Source organism: Sciurus vulgaris, assembly GCF_902686455.1.
Source record: "Sciurus vulgaris genome assembly, chromosome: 19".
Lineage (NCBI taxonomy): Eukaryota > Metazoa > Chordata > Mammalia > Rodentia > Sciuridae > Sciurus > Sciurus vulgaris.
In genome coordinates this window covers 8,403,837-8,425,459 of record NC_136480.1, presented here as the reverse complement: position 1 = coordinate 8,425,459, position 21,623 = coordinate 8,403,837, and the positions used below count along the sequence as shown (strand labels likewise).

Sequence of the window (21,623 nt, the reverse complement as noted above, 5' to 3'; positions counted from 1 at the left end):
CCCAAACCAGAGTCACTGCCCCTCCTCCCACCGTCCCCACTCTTCTCCCATATTCCACACCTCAGTGAGCAGCACCATTGAGCCACCCATGTGGACCAGGGAACTGGTGGGCACCCTGGTCTCCTTTCCCTTGGACTCTGTGAATCAATCTCTTCCTCTCCTCTTACCCCAGCTAACAGGCCCAGGCCACCACTACCCTCCACTTATAGCCCTGCTAAGCATCTCAACCCACATCCCCGTCTCCCATCTCCCCTTTCCAAGTACCCTCCACATAGCAGCTGGAGAGATGGTTATGTGACAGCTGCCTATCATTTCACAACTTTGCCTCCAACCTTACAGTCTCCCTGAACCTTCCAGCTGAAGTCTAGACTCTCTAGCTTATCTGCAGAACAAGTGTTGACCGGGCTGGAATCCATAGCTTCACCTCTTCTCCTGCCACCAGCTACCACCTGCCCCACTGCTAGGCTCTAAACCACAGCTGCAAATTGGCAGCCCCCAGGTATATTCTATTTGACTTCCCTAGTGTTGGTCTCAGGTTTCTAAATTGGGAGATTCACATAAAACTCTGGATTCTGGCATCTCTTGAAAACTTGGAAGACCTGGCAAGATAAGGCCCTTCAGAGCAATGACTGCATGGAACTGGGTCCTACTTTCCTTTTAGAGCTGGTAAGCCACAGTCCCCACCACTCCATATTGTCTTATGCCCAGAATGTTTTTCTCACTTAGCTCATATGTATGAGCCCTGGGGCTACTGGCACCTGCTCCCTCTGTTCCATGTACAGTGCACCTCCTGGAACGTCCATTTTTTTCCCTGTCTGATGGTCAACATCTTCCTCTTACAAGACTCCTCTCCAGAGCTCTCTGTGCCTCTTGAAAAAACACGCTATAGCCTTCTGTGCCCCCACCATACTCAGTATACGTCTCCTTCCAAGCCTGGATTGTCGCAAAACACACTCGTGTGAATCCTTCCATCTTTCCCCTGGACTGTGCACCTGCTCCATGTCTCTGGGGCACAGCACGCGTACTGCACCCGTAGCAGGCCTTCAGGAAGTTGTCAGTGTTGCAGAGCAGGTGCTGAGGGTGATGACGGTCACACACATACTGGAGTTTGTGCCTGGCTCTGGACTAAGCATTTCACACCTGCTCTTTCATCTGGGGTTCAGAAGGACCCCACCAGGTTGCTATTTATCATCCAGTTTACAGATGAAGAGGTTGAGCCGGGGGCAAGGGTCTGATTCCCAGGCAGGCCTGTCCATCACCCCTGAGCAGCAGCAGCCTCCCCACTGCTGCTCCATTAGGCTCAAAGTCACCACCCAGAGGGACAGGCTGGGAGGAAACCAGACAATGGCCCTGGGAGTCGGGGCTGGGGCCGCTCAGTTCCTCAGGATGTGCTGGGAAGAACTGAGGACTCCACCACTCAAGGCTACCCCATGCACCAGGGGCCTCCTGAGCAACACTGGCACTGGGCTGCTATTTCCAGTGGAGAAGCCCAGTGGGCACTGCCACTCGTGAGCTGCGTCACACCCCAGCTGTGACAACCCAGCTCTCTGAACCTGTTTCCTCTGTGTGAAACCAGGGTATTTGGTACCTAGTACCCACCTCCAGGGCCAGAGTGCTGAGAGAAGGAGACACATGCATGTCAGGTGCCTGGTCTGTGTTTAACAGATGGTGGCAGCGACTCTTAGCAGAGTTCCTGGGAGAAGCTGAGTCTGTACCATCTCTCTGCAGAAGCCCAGCTCTGACTGGTGACGTGGAGGTAAGAGCCAGATTAAGGGTCTGTGCTGGTCTTCAGGGTGAATCACGCTCCTGCCTACTGTAATGGGCTGAAAAGGCAGTGCCCTTTCCCTAGTGAACTCCAGAGGTCAATCTGAATCCTGTGAGTTCCTACATCTTGCGGGAAACACATATGTATGTGTGGTCACTGGGACCCGCATCTGTGTGCATCTGGGCTGGGTAGAAGTGTGTCAATTTGTACATGGGCGTGGAGTGGTAAGGTGCACGTGTATGTGTGTTTGTGCGTATCTGCTTACGTGTAAGACCCTCCCTACACACCCCTCCCCCATTCCTCCCTGGGAGCCTATGCTACCTCTGCCTTAGTCACTGCTGTATCGCCAGGACCAGGCATAGAGTAGGTCCTCAATAAATGTAAACATAGAAGGGGAGTCTACACACACACACACACACACACACACACACACTTCTCCTCAGTGGCCATCAATCTTTGTTTTAACTAACAATTTGGTAATTCAGGTATAAATCTCATACTGGTTTTAAATGTCTTGCTCAGCCTCACCCAAGGCGTGACCTTGACTTGACAGTGGGACAGGGGCCCGGTTTGGTGGCATACTGCCTAGGTGCTTCACCTCTCCGAGGTCTTCTCGTGTGAGCACTGAAGAAAAGGAGAAAGCCCGACCAGAACCCAGAACAGCAAAGGGACTGGGAAAGGGAGTCTGTGACTCAGCTGATGTCTACCTAGGGACCGCCCCTCTGCGAAAGCTGAGCACCACAGGCCTTCAATACTGTGCCTCCCACCTTAGAAACAATCTCTCTGCCCTGTTTCTCCTAACCTGAGGTCTGTTTCAAAGCCAAGCAGAGGCTTGGACTCCCTGGGGTGGGATCTGTGCTGGACTAGCCAGTCCTAGGCACTTTCTCCTACACTCCCAGGGACTGAGGCCATTTCAAACGATCACGGTCAACTGTAGACTTTTGTGCACCACCAGCCTTCCCATTCAGTATCTGGGAAATCTGCAGCCAGGGTTGGATCAAGCATGCAAGAGGTTCAGGGTAAGATTCCACTGTGTGAGCAATGGCTGATACTACGAGCTTGGTGACTACAAGTGGACATGCTGAGACTCTGGAGGGTGTGTGGGTGATACCGCTGACACTGACTGAGCATGCCCAGCAGTGTGCCACGGAGCCTGCCAGGGTACCGCCCTGTGAGGGCCCTTAGGATGAGACCGTCTAGAAGCCACGCCCCACTAGTGTGGTCAGATGTGTCCTTATTACCTCCACCTGCTCCTCCCGTGTCCCTTCTCTCATTAAGAAGTCCCTTCGCATACCCCAGACCCCACTGTCCACTTTGAAATCACCTCAGACCCTCCCTTCTCCCTCACCATTGGTCTCTGTCTCTCAAACTCAGAAGAGCAGAGCTGTCCTCTGCCCTCCACCTCCTGCCTCCACTGCCCTTGTTCAAAGTTAAGGCCTCCTTGAACGTGAAAACATGGCTTTCTCTCTGGGAGTGTCTCTCTCTCTCACTCCACTCACATGGCAGCTTCCTGTGATACACAGCTGACCACAAAGCACCTGCTTTAAAATGTTCAGTGCCTCTCGCCTGCCTAAACATCAAGTCCAAGTTTGATCACTGGGCATCAGAGGCCCTTCAGCATGTAGCCCTGTCAGTCTTTGAGGACTTTCTGCTGCCTCTGCTCACAGCTGCCAAGCCTATCACATTCTGTATGTCCAGATCTCTTTATAGTCACTCATAATGTCTTGGCTGCCTTTGGTCCTCTGATGAGCTCCTACTCATCCTTCAAGACCCAACTGAAATGGCCCATCCTCTGTAACATCTTCTCTAGCACCCTGAAGATTCTGTGCAGACTTTCTCCCATCACAAATCACACGACACTATGACTATTTAAATAATCACCCTCCTGGCAAGCTATGGGCATTTCTGGGTACAGGTTCTATATTATTGTCCTCTTTGAATCCCCTAAAGTCTAGCAGGGAGCCCGGCATGTCTAAGGCCCTCAATAAACATCTGGTAGAGAATAAGGGAAGGAGCTAAGGTCATTCAGGGAAGTCCTATAACCGCCTGGTTTTGGGTGCCAGCCAACAGCAACCTTCCTTCCCCAGAATTCTGGGCCACCTCAAGATTGGGCAGAGCCAAGTCTTGCCGCTGCTTCACAGAATCACCAGGAAAGTCCTCTCGAGCTATTTCCTCCTTCAATCTCAACAGGAATAGTCCAAACACTAACAGCTTTATCAGCTGTGTTTTTCTGGAAGTCCCGGAGCTGGTGGCTCCTCCTGGCCTCTCTGGGTCCGCAGCACCCTCAGTCCCACTCACTTACCCTCCAGAATGTGCACTGGGCAAGCTCTGCAGGAGGAGTGGGCTTCTCCCAGCCCTGGGCTCCAGGGCTCCGAGGTTCTGGCTGTGGGGTCTGCAGGGCCAGGAGCTGTTGGGCACTCTGGCTGCCAACAGCAGAGGCACTCAGAGTCGCTGCTGCAGAGCCCGCAGCCGCCCCCACCCAGGACTGCGGCTCTGGCAGCCGCAAGGAGCCTGGCGGCATCGATCAGTCCTGCTACTATGAGCCTTCTCGGCACGCCTGGCTGAAGCCCGGAGCTTTCCAAGTGTGTGAAAAGAAAGGGAAAATTAAAGAAACACATCTAACAAAGACCACCAGAGGGGATTCAGACAGCAAACTATTTGCCAATACACAAACGCCACCAGACAGGGTGGGGGAGGCCCTCTGACAAGTACATGCCAGGGGAGTGGTGGCCGCGGGGCTCCAGATAGCAAAGGTTAACCTTGGGAGAGCCAGCACTGCCACCCCCAGGGTCCCGGCCTGGTTCCATTTTCACAGGAATGCTATCAAACTCAGGACAAGCAGCAGCCCTTACTGGTGACTCCAGCATCCTTTACTGTCTCAGGGATGAAGAGGTGAACAGAACTGTCATGGAAGGGGCTGGGTCCCCGCAGTGCCTGCCATAGACTCATGGGTCAGTGAGCTGTTCGGCCAGATGTGCAACAGCCCTGCACAGCTGGGTCACGTTCCAAGGGCTCGAGCTCCCTCTGTCTCAGCCCCTGCCACACTGTGCAGCCTCTGAGGTCAAGTCATGTTTCCAATTTCCATCAGTTCTAGAAAAATCTAGGACTCAGTCTATAATCCTACCATCCTGGTCAGAGTGTCTGCCCATTGCTGACTTCTTTGTAGATGTGATAGGAAAAAAAAATACATAAATTCTGCATACAAATACATGTGCGTACACATACACACACACACCTGTTTTTTTTTCTGGCCCACTATTCTAGGCTCTGGCCTTGACCACCCATCTGATGGACATTCCTTGAAACCCATCAATTGTGCTCTCTGCAATTGTGAAGTCTTCCTTCTCTTTGCTTATTTTTTGGGGATAGCCCAAAATGGGAGTATGTCTGGGATCTTTGGGGCTCTTCCAGTGTTTGAGGCCAAGGGATTCCTAAAGTGGGGCTGACATGCACTGCATTTGAGGAGACTGGACCATTGGGGCTTGTAAAGATGATGGAGTGGGAAGAGAAAGGAATGGAGGGACCATATGGGGAACAATGTCCACACTGGCATCCAACATTCACCTGAGGGAGGACGTGCCTGAAGGCGGGTAGCTGCACACTCCAGACCCAGGCTGTGGTCCCATGACCAGCTTCCCAACCAACACTGTTCGCTGATCACTAAGTCATCCAGGGCAAGCTGTGGAGCCTCTCTAAGCCCGAGTTGCCCACGAGTGCACCAGAGAGTGATGCCCACCCCTTTGAGAAGTGGAAGAAGTCTTCAGTGAAATCACCAGAATCCAGCTCCCCGCTGAGGACTCTGCAGCTGCTCCACAGACCTGATTTCCTCTTTCCTAACTGCCCCTTCCCCCAGATCTCCCAAGAGGTTCGTGGAAGACACTGAGAACCAGGCAAGGAGGTTCCAGAAAGTTGTGAAATACGACCACAGCCAGAAACAGGCCAAGGAGGCATGTAAGTCAGGGCTTCTGGCACGCAGCATGGAGCCCCCTGGGAGGGGACAGCAGGCTCTGGCTTTTTAAGAACAGGCCGTGCAGTTGCCAGGTGAGGGTGGCCACAACAGGAGGGGTCAGGAAGTTCCTAGGCTCACACGCGGACTGCCTGCCTGCGGATCACACAGGTTTTCAGATCCAGTCCTCCAGCCCAAATTTCAGAACCTCTTTCAAAAGCACATGTGGGGAGGTGTGGCAGGATGTCATGCCCCCTGCCCACATCACTACATGCTTCTCTCCTTCTACACGCTTCTCCTCCTCCCCTGTCCCACGCCCCCCAGAGCCTGTGACAATAGAACTGGCATGTCCATGGGATGAGGCATGGAATAGGAGGGCCATGCATTTCCAGGTAAAGCAACTGGCTGGACAGGTTCCAACTGAGAATGTTCTAAGCCTTGTTCACTCTCCAGGTGTTTGATGGAGCCAGGATTCCTAATCCCCTCCTTATAAGCAAAGGTGAGTCTTCACCCTCCCCAATCCCCAATCCACCCTGGGTCTCCTCCCTCTGCCCATTGTGATCCCCCCTTCCCTCCTTCCCTCCTTCCTTCCCTCTGCTTCTGTGGTATAGAAAAAGATTCAGGGAGTAAGTGGGCAAGAATTCCTAAAGGGAATGTTGGGCCAGTTTCTCTGGGTCTCAGTTTCCCCTCTGTGAATGGCGGCCCAGGGAGGGGCCCCTGACCGCCTGGACACGTCACGTGTCAAGGCAGGCAGAGCTGTGCACGCTGCCAGAGGACCAGCAGGAGCGACTCTTCGAGTGCTCCCGCGAGGTTATATAAGCACATCCAGCCCAGCCGGGCTCCCCAACGGTCCCTCTCAGCCTTACTCGGCCGAGATGCACCCCCTGGGCAGGTGGGGAACAGGACTTGTGGGCTCACAGGTCTCCATAGAGCCCAGACACCGCAGGATCAAAGAGCTGCTGCAAGTGACCACGCTGCCCGTCTCCTGACTTCTCAGTCCGTCAGAACGGGTGGCTTGCCCCACTCCTGAGTGACGGTCATGACGCTTGGCTTTGGCTGGGCACTTTTCTTCCCAAATATCATTTTAGGTCATACTTATGCACCCTGGCAGAGGTAGCCAGGGCCCACTGCTCCCATTTAACAGACAAGGAGCAAAGAGGGTTGTGAGCAGAAACACACCCGCCCTCCGCGTGTTTCTGGAGGTGGGTGTGGTTGCTGAGTGTGGCAGGGGTGTGCCGGGGCTACAGCTTCCCACCAGGAGGTGTCAGCCCTATCGGGACCCAGCTGCACCGTTCCTCTCAGTCTCCCCTCTGCCTCAGTCCTGTCCTTGCACCATGTCCTGACCTGGGGGCAGGTGTCACGCTCCCCTTGCCAGATGAAGTCAGGCCAAAGGGTAAGAAGCCTGCCCGAGGCCACACCTCAGGTGACCTGAGCACAGTGTGCTCCAGGGGGCTTGTGTCACTTTTCTGAGCTGCTCAGGTGGGATCTTGGAACTGTACCATGTTCGCTCCACGTGCACTCTGCACTCACTGTCCCTGAGTCATGTCAGCCTGTCCCTTTTCCCCACTAACCTTTGCCTGAAAAATCCCTGGAAATTGAACTTCATCTCTAACTCTGAAAATCCCTAAGGATGGGACCCGGCACGTAAGCCTCCGTTTTCTCACCAGTAAGTGGAGGCCATGCCAGGACCCTATGGATGAAATGAGAATGGATTTCAAGGGCCCAGCCTGCTCCCAGGCACACAGAAGGTACTGCATGAGGAAAATTGATGTAATTGTGATGTCTGCCCCGATCACCCCAACAGAAGTGATTTCTCCTTTTCTGTCACCACGTGGCATTTCTGACACTCTGTCCTGTAGAATGGATAGTGACTCCCATCTCTCCAACCACACTCTGAGCTCCCAGAAGACACCTATAGCTCCTGGCTCAGAACTGGGCACACAGGAAGTGTCAGATCATACTCTCCAGCTACCAGACATGTCATCAGAGCTTCCACATGACCCCTTCCTGGGCCCACAGTCCCTCTGGGGTCTCTGTTCCCTGCCTCTGCTTCCTTATTAACCATTGCCGCCTTGGCCCCCTCTCCCTCCAGCTGACCTTCATCACTTTCCCTTCCCTGAAGTCATGTAGCTCAAGGTTTCTGTGGCCTTCATTTGGTCAAGTCCAGTGGCCACTGATGGCTCACTTCCTTGACTTGCAGCAGCATTTAACATCACTGCAGCCCTCCCTGAGGACCACTTGCTTAGGGACCCTCTTCCCTCTCTATCCCTCCTCCTCTTTCTCTGTGGCTGCTCCTTCTTCTCTCTAACCACTAATTGGATACCTCCAATGCACCCACCTGCTCTTTTTTTCTTCCCGACTATACTCACCTCCTGAGTTATCATCTCTAGCCCCATTTAAATATGATCCATATACTGATCTTTCCCTGAACTCTGGACTCCTAGATCCAACTGCCTAGTGAACATCTCCATTTTGATGTCTAATGAATGCCTTGGAGTTCACACATCCACAACATTACCCTCCATTTTCCCCTACCAAACTTAGTCCCTCCTCTCCCAGACTTCTGCTAGTCCTGGTCAATGGCACCACAATCCATCCTGTTAAAGAATTTGACTATTTTTTGTCCTTGGTTTTTGGAAGGAAAGACTCTACATCACCTGGAATTTCCCAAATGATAAAATCACACCTGGGTTCACGCTAAGGTGCAGGATGTAGAGCTGAGCACCAGAAACGCCAACCATGCGATTAGAAGGGAGGCACTTTGAGCCATCCGATCTTTGGGGGAGGAGATGCACTGGAGATTGAGTTCAATCTCATGGCCAATGAGTCCATCAATCAGTCTACGTCGTGAAACCCTAATGAAATCTCAGGACACCAAAGCTCAATGGAGGGCCTGACTGGAGAACACATTGATGTCCCAGGAGGGTGGTGTAGCCTGCTTCCCTGGGGAGAAGGCCTGGACACTCTGCGTTCAGGACCCCTTCAGACCTCCACCTGTGTGTCTCATCGTTTGGCTGTTCCTGATTACTATCCTTTATAATAAAACTTCTATGACAAGGACAGTACTTTCCTGAGTACTGTCAGCTGTCACAGTGAGTTCCCACCAGGAGTTGTAGGAACCCTGGAACTGGTCAGAAGTGCCAGTAGCTTAGGTAGCTGCCACCTAAGAGGGGGAAGTCTTACTGGAGACTTAACCAGACACTTTAACCAGACCCTTTAACTGGTTCCTGGTGGCTAGTGCTGTACTTGAACTGCAAAACACTAGATGGTGTCAGAGTACACCCCAAGAGTCACCCTTGATCCTTCCTCCCTCTCCCCTCACACCCAGTGTAAAAGCGGGTGCCATCAGTTCAACCCTCACCTCTATTCAGAACATGGCACTTCTCGCCTCCACCGCCACAGTCCTGGTTCAGCCTCGTCATCCTTTGCCCACGTTACAGCAACATCCTCCCTGGGCCTCTGTCTCTACCCTTCTCCCTGCGATCTGCCTGGAGAGCATGCATGCTCCCTGCTTGAAGCCCTGGTGTGCTCCATCTTCCCTGGAATTAGGGCAGAGCCCTGGGGATCCCGCGACTTGCCTCCCTTTCTGACCTCGCTTCCCACAGCTCTCCGCCCTGCTTTGTCTCTTTGGCATCCTGATTCCTCCATGTTCCCCAAACACCCCAAGTTTCAGCCTGCTTCAGGGCTTCTGCTTTCCCTTGTGTCTGGAATGTTCTTCTGTCACCTCATTACCCTTCATTCCAGAGAAGCCTTCCATGACAGTCCCATCCCTTTTCTCTCTCCTGATCCGGCTTCTCGATGGCCCATGGACATACTTGTTCTGATAGTCTTCTCGATAGCCCATGGGACATACTTGTTCATTTGCTCACTGTCCACCTACCTTAGTGGGATGTCAGTTCCCTGAGGAACAGGACCTTCCTGAAGGCAGGTTTATCACTGCTATATTTCCAGTGTTTGGTTCAACACCCACTTGTCTAATGAATAAATGAGTGAATAATAAAAGGCACCAAGAAACTGGGCAGCCGGAAGGAAAGGCATCCTGTCAACGATTTGCTGCCTCATGGAAAACTTCGCTTTCCAGCTGGTTGTTATAAAGATTTATTTACACATATGTGGAAGAAATCTCAAAAGGGCTTACGATTTCAACAGTGTGAGCAAAATAAAAAAAATATATATATATATGTTTGGTTAGTAGGTAACAAACAGACACTCTCAAAACAAAATGTGCCAGGTCATTTGCTTCCAAAGTTACTGAGAGATTAAAGACAAAAACGCAACTGAGAAAAATATATTGTACCTGTCTCATGAGTTGGGTTTCCACCTGTTTCTCCCATTTCCTAGTTTTGTGAATTTGAGTAGTAGCATCCTTACCTCAGCCCTCAGTTTTGTTGTCGATGGAATGTGGAGAACAATAACACCTCCCAGCCTATGTCCCGAATCCCTGAGAGGGACGTTCTCCATTTTCTCATCTGCTTACATCTAGCAGGGCAGGAAGTCCCAGGACATTTGGGCAAGACACAAAGAAGTCAAGACAGAGTGGATATCTAGGAATACTGGCCAATTTCCAGCCTCCCAGGAAAATGGCTGAGGCAAAAGATTTTGCTGAATCAGAGGGAAATGCTGAGACTAAGTTGTGAGGTGTCATGGGGCCAAGTTTGTTCAATAACTGTCCCCTCCACAATGCGAGGATCCTAGGCACAGTCCCGGGTCCCACCCTACAGGGAGCAGGAATTTCGGAAACACAGAAGTTGAGTATCACTAGAACACAGAGAGCAAGGGGTTGCTGGTTTGGTCAGGGGTCAGAGGTGAAGGCAGGAGGGTAGGATCATACAGTCAGCAGCAGCAGCAGCAGGAGAGTTTGGATTTTTGTCCAAATACAACAGGAAGCTTTTGGAAGGTTATATCCAGGAGTAATGTGAACAGGTTTGTAATTTTCAGATTGTTTTGCTGCGGGGTAACGAGGTGGTCTGGGCCAGGAGTGGAAGGGGGACCAGCTGAGAGGCTGAGGCAGAGGTCCAGCATAAAACAGTGGGGACCTGGACTTCATGGTGGCCATGGGTAGAGGCAAATGATGGTCAAGACAGGGCAGAAGTGGAGGGGGAGTCAAGGGTGATTCCAGGTTTTGGGTGTAGGCAAGGGTAGGAAGCAGGGCATTTGCAGATATTTAGGGGTGTCATTGCCAAACTCTCACCCCATGCTGAACTCCCACAGTCCAGCTGCCAGCCCCTCACCGTGGTTTGACCCACAGCGACCCTAACGGGTTGTCCATCAGGGCTGGGGAGCTCCTTAAAGCTTGTCCTGAGGGGGCAAAGCTTTGCTTCTCTCCTCCACATCCAACTTCCTGTTGCTATGGCCCCAGCATATCCGCCTCATGGTTAGCTGCTGGAGCCTCCATCTCCAGTGCAGGGGTGCGGAGAAGTGGCACCTTTAGAAGGTAGAGCCTAGAGTAAGACGAGAATAATACTGGGGCACTGCCCTGGAGGATTAATGTCGATCTCGAGGACCATGGTTAGGTTAGCTCCTGGGACCGTGAGTTGTTACAAAAAGAGCAGACCTGGCCTCTGAATCCCCCAGCTTCCGTCGTACCATGTGATTTTTTTCTGTGCATGTTCCCACCATTATGCTCCCATCTACCCTGAGGCCCTTACCGGAGGCTGCACCTAATCTTGGATTTTCAACTTCTAAAACTGGGTGCTGAATAAGCTTATTTTCTTTTCCTTCTCCTCCTTCTCCTCTTCCTCCTTATTTTTATCCTTTTATTCTTTTGACAGTGTTGGGATCAAACCCAGGGCCTTACGCATGCTAAGCAAGTACTCTACCACTGAACTATGTCCCTGACCCCCAAGCCTCTTTCCTTTATAAAGTACGCAGCCTCAGATATTTTGTTACAGCATCAGAAAAATGACTAATGAGATTGTTTGATTCCTTCTCTGCACTACTGATTTTATCAATCAAAATCACTTTTGAGTTGATGCTAAGAAATATTAACTTATACATTCAAGTTTGAACATCTAGAGCCCCTTTTAAGCATTCCATGGTTTATAGCTAACTCTGTGCTTCTCACCTCAGCCAAAGTACTTGACAGTTTCTTAGTTAAATAAATTTTTGCAGGCTGAATTATTTTGCTCTGATCTTGAGCAGCCCATCTATGGTGGAGGGGCTCAGCCAGGGATGGCCATACTATTGCTTTTGGATCTTGCTGGAGAGGTGAGGGGTTAGCCGGGTGAGTGGCTTTCCTGGGCATTTGCATTATATCTCACTGGGGCTTCTTAAAAATGGGACAATGACTCTCTATCTGCACTCACCTCCCGCCCTCAATCCCACTCTAGCTCCAAAGCTCGGTGTTCTGCAAAAATAGATGGCCACAGTCACCAGAAGAGGCTGCCCCTATTCTGGGCTGAACTGTGAGCCCTCCAATTCATTCGTTGAAGCCCTAGCCCCCAATCCCTCAGAATGTCACAGCACAGATGGTCCCTGACTTAAGAAGGCTCGCTGACTATTTTTTGACTTGGTAATGGTGCGAAGGCGACATGCATTCACTGGAAACGGTACTTCCAGTTTTGAATTTGGCCTCTTTCCTGGACCAGCCTTATGTGGTACAGTCTTCTCTCTGGCAACGCTGGGCAAGGCAGCGAGCCGCGGCTCTCTAGCCAGCCCCGCCATGACACAGCGCTGTGCCGCTCAGCAGGATGGTCAACTTTCAATATGGAAGAGCATCTGTATTTGGAGGGAGGGTCTTTTAAAGAGGTGATTAAATCAAAAGGAGGTTCTCAGAGTGGGCCCTGATCCAATCTGATGGATGTCTTTATAGGAAGAAATTTGGACACCAACATACACCAAAGGAAGATCATGGGAAGACACAGGGGAAGGTGCCTTCTGCCATCCAAGGAGGGAGTTCTCAGAAGACACTAGACCTGCCAACACCCTGATCTTGGATTTCCAGTCTCTAGAATGGTGAGACAACAATTTTCTGTGGTTTAAGTTATTCATCTGGGGTATCTTGTTATTACGGATGCCCTCGGAAACTAACACAGACCCCCAAAGCCAGCACTCTCAGAACCACAGTTCCAAGAACAGAAGGGAAACAGTATCAAGGACACTGACTTTGGTTAAAAACACATTTTGAGAAAAAGCACGCTCTAGAATGAAAAGCGATAGCATGACCATTTACCTTGTATAGGAGATTGGCGAAAATGTATACGACATGCACACGTGGGTGGGAATAGAGGCATTTTTCTTGATGTGACTACTCTTATGATTATACATATAGCGAACACTTCACTGAGGGTAACAGAGGAAAGAAGGGGATACATGACCTTGATCCTCCTGCGCTTCTGTATCTGTTTCTCCAATATGCTCTTCCCTCCCTCCTCTCTTCTCCTTCTACCTTGCTCACTTATGTTTTTTTTCTACATATTTATAAAAATATTTAGGACTGACTTTGGCAAACACTCCCTTTTCCCTTAACACTGACAAGTGAAGATTACCCTCCACATTATTAAAAAATTCATCTCAAATACAGTTCTCAATGGAGGCCGGGAACCTCCATTTCCTCATGTGCCATGATGGCCTCTGCCTCCCCAGCTGCTGAGCCTGCTCATTGTTTTCTATTTTTAACTAATATAGATAACGCTGTGATAAATATCCTTGTAGATAAATCTTTGTACACATTTTGGGCAATTTTCTCAGAGCAAAATTTCCTAGAATTGGAATTACTAGTTACTCATATTTTGAAAGAGGAAAAAAAAAAATCTTTAAAATGTTCTAGTCGGTTATGCACTTTCTGGGGTACCACCACGTCTGACCACCCACATTCAAAGATTCTCAGGGTCCCTGTCATGATTTTAAACATCCGCCAAAAAGAAAAGAAAAAGGAAAAAGGGAGAAAGAGGAAACCTAGTTTATTTGTCCAAAGCACAAGAAAGTGACATCATCCACCCTGGCTGAGGGGAGGTTCCCTCAGGTGGGAATCCCAGGAAGGGAAGAGGAAGAGGGGATCTAGCGACATTTGCCACACTCCTTGGAGTGGGCGCCCATTTTACAGATGAATAAATGGAGGTGCAAAGTGGTAGAGTCACTTCTTTGTCGAAGGACACAGCTTGTCAAGAAGCAGAAGTCAGCGCTCAACTCAGTTTTTCCTGACTCCAAAGACCAAGGGCTTAACCATTAGCCCCACTACCCTGGGCCAGGGTCTGTGACCACTGGTCTCCCCACAGCACAAGCAGCTGGACAGGGCGCTCCAGGACCAGTCCACATCAGTCCTGCTCTGCCTTCCCATCATGCCAGCCTGGCAGGGATGTGGGTGTGCAGGCCTGGGAGGGTGAGGGAGGCCACATGCCCTTTTCAGGGGAGCACACGCTGACAGTGGGTGCAACTGCAGTGACCTCACTAGGCCAGCCACCGCGTGTTACAGAAGGATATACCAGCAGGACTGCGTCCTACACGTGAACACAGGAAGGAAAACAAGAACACCCCAAAGAGGCTCATGGCAAGAAGGAGGCGAAGCTGAGTCGTTTTCTCCATTTCCTGTTCTTTTAAAACCACGATCCTATCTTGCAGGGAGGCAGTGGGTCTGTGAGGTCAGGAGGTCCTAGATTCCCGTCCTGCCTCCTACTCATTCTGTCACCTTGGGTAAGTCCCTGCACTTCTCCAAACCTCGGTGTCCTCCCTGCCGGATAGGGATGATCGTTCCATCTCATGCTCAGGATGAACAGAAAGAAGATCTTCCTGTCACAACCTTATCACCGGGCCTGGCATGTGGGAGGAACTCAGCAATGAGTTCACTCAAATGAGCACCTTGCTGGCCCCTGGAAATGCAAAGGAGACGGCCCTGCCCCAGGAGGAGCAGGGCTTGGAAAGGGAGCACTAAGGATGGGCTGAGGTGACGAGCACTGGAGCAGAGATGACAAACCGACTCCACATCATTTTCAGAAAACGATCATGATCTGGGTCTCTTGCTCCTGTTTGCAAAAAAAATGAAAGGGGGAGGCGTGGGGGGGAAGGGGAGGTGAGAGGAGGTACTGGGGAGTATGCACAAAGAAATGCACCACGCCGTATGCTTAATAGGTACCCACGAGAATAAAGGAGGCTCATGCACCTTCCCCATTTGCTTTTCCGTCAAGACTTACCTGTCCCAAATCCCAGCCCCAAGCCCTAGTGTCATCTGGAGCTAATCTGATTAGAACATTTCTCCCACACACAATGGCGTCCAGGGGTTCCTAGAGTGCCTCAGATAGCACTTGGGAACACACGAACGTAACATGCGTTTATTACGTAAAACTTGGAAAACACCGAAAACTCAAATTACCCACAATCTCTTAACTCAGCTAACCCACGGGTGACATTTTGACGGAAGCTCTCAAAGCCTCTTCCTCATCCCCTCCCGGGGGGTGACGCAAATGGTGGCGATTTAGGCACTGGCTGGGTCAACTGGGAGCGGGGTGTGGGCTGCGGAAGTCTCCCCTCCTGTCAGACTCCCTGGAGCAACTTCTGATTCTGTCCAGGAACAAATCCAGCTCTGCCCACACCCACCCCGGGGATGGAGGGTGCCAGAAAAGTAGCAGCCTGGGGCTGCTGGCAGCAGTGTGCTGGCTTGTCCCAGAGGACTCCCAAGGCAGCCCCCAGGACAGGGGCTGTCTCTGCAAATGTTTGTTTGTAAACAGATGTTCTGGAGCTTCAGGCATGCTTTCAGAGGATGGTGAGGGTTCCAGGCTGCACCACAGAGTTACCCACTGATGCAGGACAGGGTCCAAAGACAACATCTCCAGAGCCAGCTCAGAGTTAGTCACTGAGCTTCCAGGAATGTCCTCTGCAGGCTCCCAGGCCCTTGTTCTGTCCCAGGCTGAGCCAGTGCCCTGTGTACAGTGCTCCCCCTTCTCAGTACCCCCCATAAATGCCCCCGTTTGCTGACCTCAATGAGTAATAATGGACTATTGATCTGATGTAATTAAAAGACACTACAGTATGAATGACTGATAGGATAACCATATAAAACACATTAGAGTATTGTTCTTTATATCAATAAGACATTTACAAGTGTGCTTTTCTTTTCATGGAATACCATACAGAGGTAAAGCTGTAACAGGTAGGCTCTGGGGTAGGGGGTGGGGGACTGGGAAGTTGAAGTCACCAGCAGGAAACAGGTCCACCCTGCAGCTTTCAGACCACTGTCCAGCTTCCTTCTTCCTCTCCTGCTACCCACAGGGTTTTGGGAGTGGCAGGGGAGGCTGGGGTGGTTTGGGCACGGGTGGTTTGCCAACAGGGCCTCTCTAAATCTGGGCTATTGCCATTGCTAAAGTGTGCACACAGGGGCAGATGGGATTCTAAGAGCCCCCCCCCCCCCAGGTGAACCAGAGGCTTGGGCTCTTACACTCACCTGTCTCCTTCGCTTCTCCCAGTCCGCACTCCGAGTGTGGGGAATCCTACAAGAAAACGAGATCAGAGAGGCACATTAGGGGGGGCTTGTATTTTCCAAGTCACAGACTGGTGGCCAGAGATTCAGATCTAGCTGCAATAATGTTTAGAATTTAAGGCTTGAAGCAACTCTAGCATTTAGAAACTGAGGGATTTCAAGCAGAGGTCAGGCTTTTTGGGAGATCTCTTGGGAGATGTGAACTACAGAGGTTCCCAGTGCGCAGCTGCTCAGTCCCTGGAGGCTGGAGTCCACAGCCCGTGCAGCAGCTCTGACACTGAGACCTGCACAGGGCAGGTGGGCTTCCCTTTTGGTAGACGCCTCTCCTGGGCTTATGCGTTTCCTCCCTTCTCTTTTCCTTTCTCCCCGCCCAGACCTAGAAACCTGGAATTTGGGAGGGAGAAAGCCTGGCCTGTCCCTTGGAGAAATTGAGGGTAAGAAGATGGAGTCACATTCTGCACAAAAGCTGGGTAAGGGCACCGCTGTCCCACTCTGGGTCCCTTTTTAATATCCCTCTGCCTGCAAGCTCTAGGGAGCTGACTGGTCAGGGTCCTGGGGGCACCTGCATCTTTGAAGAGTTTAATCAAGACAAAGCTGTGGGCAGGAGCAGGGAGACCTCCAAGTACAGTGCAGCAACCTGGGAGAGCAAAGGTAGGGGGCGGATTGGTGGAATCGCCCTGACTCGAGTGACATGAGGAAGGCCATCAGAAGGCTGAGGCAAGTCAGCAGCCTGGAGTCATCCCGGCTGTCAGTCCCTGCTGCTCCCTTTCTACCTTGCAGGTGACTGCACCTCTCACCCCAGATCCTCTTACGGTCAACAGGCAGAGAGAGAGCTGAGCTCAGAGACAGGTCCCAGGCTGCAGGCCCTGACCCAGCCTCACAGAGACCAGGCCAGGTACACCACTGCCTCAGAAAGGCAGGATGCTCTGGGGATTACCCAAAACCCAGTTCCACTAACTACCAAGAAAGAGAAACCAAGGCCTGGTATGAATCCTGGCTGTAGCAATTTACGGAAGCAAGGTCATTTCAACTTCCTAAGCCTCAGTGTGGTCGTCCATAAAATGGGGATGGAAGTGGGATCCTGGAGGGGGTTGTTGGTAAAGATAGATGAGAGGATGGAAAGCACCCAGCGCTGACCCTGGCGAGTAGGAAGTTCTTCATAAACCACCATCATGAGGAAAGAATGGGTTCCAGACCCAGGCATAGGGAGGGCTGTGTGGAGAAGACCCCTGACAGCAGTTGTCCCTAGTTGTCAAGACATGTAGCTGGCCCTAGGTGATCCTGAGGAGTGAATCTGGGAGACTAACCCCTGAACATCTCTGTCCCACCACACTATCTCCTGCCAGAGCTCCCCAATGGCCAAACCCTAGCAGCAAGCCAAGGAGCGAGGAAGTCCAGTGATGTAGCCCACCCAGGCCCCCTCCTGGGGCACACAGCAGCTGTCTGGCCAGTGGCTCTTGCCTCCTATACTGTCTTCCCCCACAGGTCCACATCCATCAGGCTTCAAGCCAAGGCTAGCCAGTCCAACAGTGTCTGAAGGCTGATTCCACCCCAGTGACTATGAATGGCACTAGGTGCTTGGTGTCCACCCTCTCTGTGACTCTGCTCTGCTGGCCTGAGCCTATGTGGCTGCTCTGTCCTCCAGGAACCCATCCTCCAACTCCACTCTGGCACCAGGAGCCCAACCTGTTCCCTTCTAAACCCTGCATATCCTACAAATTTCTCTCTCATTGAGGCCCAGGCTGTCCCTTTCCTGGAAAAACAGCCAGCCCAGAATTCACAGAGATCCTGGAGCGAGCTGCAGGGAACCCACAGTCACAGGGCCGAGGCAGCAGTCACAGGGCCAGAGTGGGCATCCTGGGTGCTCCCTCCCCAGATCTCTTCTGGGAAAAAACACAAGCCTGAAAAGAGGCAGTCCACATATAGGGCTTCTTGGAACCCCAAGTTAGAAGGGATCATTTCATCATTTCTCCAGCCCCTGTTTTTTTTTTTTTTTTTTTTTTTTTTTACAGATGGAGAAACTGAGGCCAGGAGAAGGGTGAACTTGGAACTTGCAATGGCCACACAGCCAGAAAAGCAGCAGAGTCAGTGGTGTGTTTGCCTGCCTGGCTGTTCCCTTCTTCCTGGCCTGGGACACATGAGGCCATGCTCATGTCAGGAGACTGGAGCTCGGTCAGGATTGATCACCACAACCTTCGAGCAGGCCACCTCCATGATTCCTCTGAGCCACACTAGGCTAAACCCCAAGTCCCCAGCTCCTTCGCTCCTCACACCCTCCTCTGAGGCCTGTTGTTATGCTACAGAGGAGTCAGCTGGGTCCGGAGAAGTTACATCACATGCCTAACTTGCACGGCAGGTTGAGTGTTGGCACAGAGGCAGCTACGTCCTGGAATGTCCCCCGGCTAGTGTGCTTTCCCCAGCTGGGCCTCAGCTGGGTCCTCATATGCATTGTCCATTCCGGTTTAGTGGGGAAGCAGAAGCCACGTGGTCATTAGACACGTACTGATCATTTTGCTCCACGGGCTCATTTCTTTCTTATTTTTAAAGGTACACTTTAAATCTTTAATTGATACCTAATGATTGTACATATTTATGGAGCACAGCATGATTTTTTTTTTTTTTTAATTTTTTGGTACCAGGGATTGAACCCAGGGGTGCTCTACCATGGAGCTAATATACCCCAGCCCCTTGTATTTTTTATTTTGAGACAAGGATCTCACTAAATTGCTCAGGCTAAGCCTTGAACTGGCAATCCTCCTTGACTCAGGCCCTCCTGAGTTCTTGGGGTTATAGGTGTGGCACTACCACATCCGCTGTGGTGGGAATATTTCAATACATGTTGAACTGTGTGTGCCAGTGAGCAGAATCATGGTAACTGGTATAATCCAGGTCATCCATCGAATGGTTTGTCATTTGCTTTGTCTTGGGAACAGCCATACTCCTCCTCTCTAACTAGATTTTTTGAAGCTATGCAATTAACTCTGTCCAACTGCAGTCACCCTGATGATGCCTACAGAGTGTTCCAACCCATACCCATGGCCCCATTCATTATCTCCTTCCTTCCTCCCCAACTTCCTATCCATCTCCATCCCCAGCTTCCTACTATTTTACCTCTACTGTTTCTATGAGATCAAGATTTTTAGCTTTCACATATAGGTGATAGAATGTACAGCGTCTGGACGTACTTTGCTGCACAGTTATAAAATCCTCTGGGGCCCATCCCTGTGTTTACCAATGACAAGATTCCTTTCTTTTTGTGGATGAATAATATTCCACTTGCACATTCTTTCTCTGACTGTCCTGTGGACCTTTCCCTAATGTTTTCAGCCCATATGAGCAGAAAGTCTGGGTGCATCCACCCATCCTGCCCAGTGCCCTTCCTGTGATGTTCAAGGGGCTTCCACAGGCTCTGCTGGGCCCCTCTGCCCCTGTCCAAGGCCATGCAGATGATGGCAATGTCCCCAGGTTATGGGGTAGCCAGGTCATCATGTGTGCCCCCATCTTCTCTACCAAGGATTGCTGGGATGAAAGACTGATGAGTGATCCGTCCTCACTGGTGAATTTTTCATTATGGAAGAAAAGAGACCCCAGCCCTCAGCCCAGGTCAGAATTCTGGGAGGAGGACTGCTGGATGTTGTTCCATCCATGCTGCCAGCAGCCATGAACCCTGCAGCTGAACGTGTCTGTCCATACGCAAAGGGGAAGGTGGGACGGGGAGTGACTGGTGGGAACCACCCTGACTCGAGTGACATGAGGAAGGCCATCAGAAGGCTGAGGGCAAGTCAGGCAGCCTGGAGTCATCCTGGCTGTCAGTCCCTGCTGCTCCCTTTCTACCTTGCAGGTGACTGCACCTCTCACCCCAGATCCTCTTACGGTCAACAGGCAGAGAGAGAGCTGAGCTCAGAGACAGGTCCCAGGCTGCAGGCCCTGACCCAGCCTCACAGAGACCAGGCCAGGTACACCACTGCCTCAGAAAGGCAGGATGCTCTGGGGATTACCCAAAACCCAGTTCCACTAACTAACCAAGAAAGAGAAACCAAGGCCTGGGTATGAATCCTGGCTGTAGCATTTACGGAAGCAGGTCATTTCAACTTCCTAAGCCTCAGTGTGGTCGTCCATAAAATGGGGATGGAAGTGGGTTGTTGGTAAAGATAGATGAGAGGACTATGGAAAGCACCCAGCGCTGACCCTGGCGAGTAGGAAGTTCTTCATAACCACCATCATGAGGGAGAATGAACCATCATCTCTGTTCTCAAATGACATAAGTTAGAGAGCTCTCACAAAGTCTAAAAACAAAATGTGCAAGGAAGAATGGAGCAAGGACAGAACAGCACCACAAGGACCCAGGTGAGGATTCTGAGGCTGTGGGGAGGGGTCACTGTGGTGTGGGGGTGGCAACCAGGTGAGGCTTGGCGAAAGAGGAGGCCAGGACAATGCGTCGCCGACACTTCCATCCCTACAAGGTCAGCGTCTTTTATGCTGAAGTCCTCTCTAGGAAAACTGGGAGGGAAAGAGATTGCAGTACGTACCTGGCTCACTGTGAGAGCACTGTTTAGTTGCTAACACTATGAATCACTGGCTCCAAGGGGCTCCCTGGCTTTCTAGTCCAAGTCCCATCTCCCCCAGAGATTCTTCCAGAATTGCTTCATCCCAGATGAATCCCATTATTTTCAGGTGCCAGGAGAACCCAAGACCCAAACTGTGCCCTAAATGGGTGGCTTGCAAGGGAGGAACCCTGGGTCTCTACCCAGTTTCTCCCCTCTACTTCTTGTGAGATACTGGGCAAAATACCAGCCCTTCTCTGTCTTGAGTTCCTTGTCTATAGACAAGGGTCTTCAACCTAGAGTCCCCTAGAGTGAGCTCTGGTGGTGGGGGGTGTGGGGCACTCACCTTTCAAGAAGCCCCCTAAACCAGGCATCATGGTGGAAATATTTGGGAACTGGTTCATGCCATAGCACCCACCTCCCTTTTTAAAAATATTCCATAAGGCAACAAATACATCAAAGCTCTGATAAGGTCTGCAACACAGAGACCAGCTTAGTTTAACTTGACCCAGCCTTTCCCCCATGCTAATTTAACCTGGATCATTTTTTTTTTTGAATAAACTAACATTCCTCAGGATACACACGGTGAGGAATGGTGGCCTCAAAGATGTCTCAGGGACCTTTCTGCTCTATCATTCTCATTCAGGAATTCAATAAGAGCCTGAGGAGTGAAATTTCACCTCTGGGTAACTTTTCCAAAGTGTCCTCTCTTTCATTTCTGGCCAAGGTGTGAGGCACCTCTTTCAAGCTCTCGAGGCGGGCAGCACGCTGGCATTTCCAACACAACAGTCTTTGCGTTGCAATCATGAGTGTGTCTCCTCTGCAGCAGACCATATGCTCTTGGGGGAGGACTATGCGTGGACACTAGGGTTTGATGAGCTCAGAACCTAAAACCCACAGTGTGTGTTCAATAAATATTCTTGAATGTGGGGGCAAAGTTGAAAACATAAGCAAGCA

General features: G+C 51.1%; 1 protein-coding gene across 1 annotated transcript in view; it reads right to left on the bottom strand.

Annotated features, from left to right (window-relative positions):
* The window catches only part of ATP2B2 (ATPase plasma membrane Ca2+ transporting 2), a 406,022-nt gene that overhangs the window by 288,526 nt on the left and 95,873 nt on the right, over positions 1-21,623 (bottom strand). The window contains 1 exon segment of the mRNA XM_079122219.1: positions 16,087-16,132. The gene's annotated coding sequence lies outside the window, so the exon portion shown is untranslated.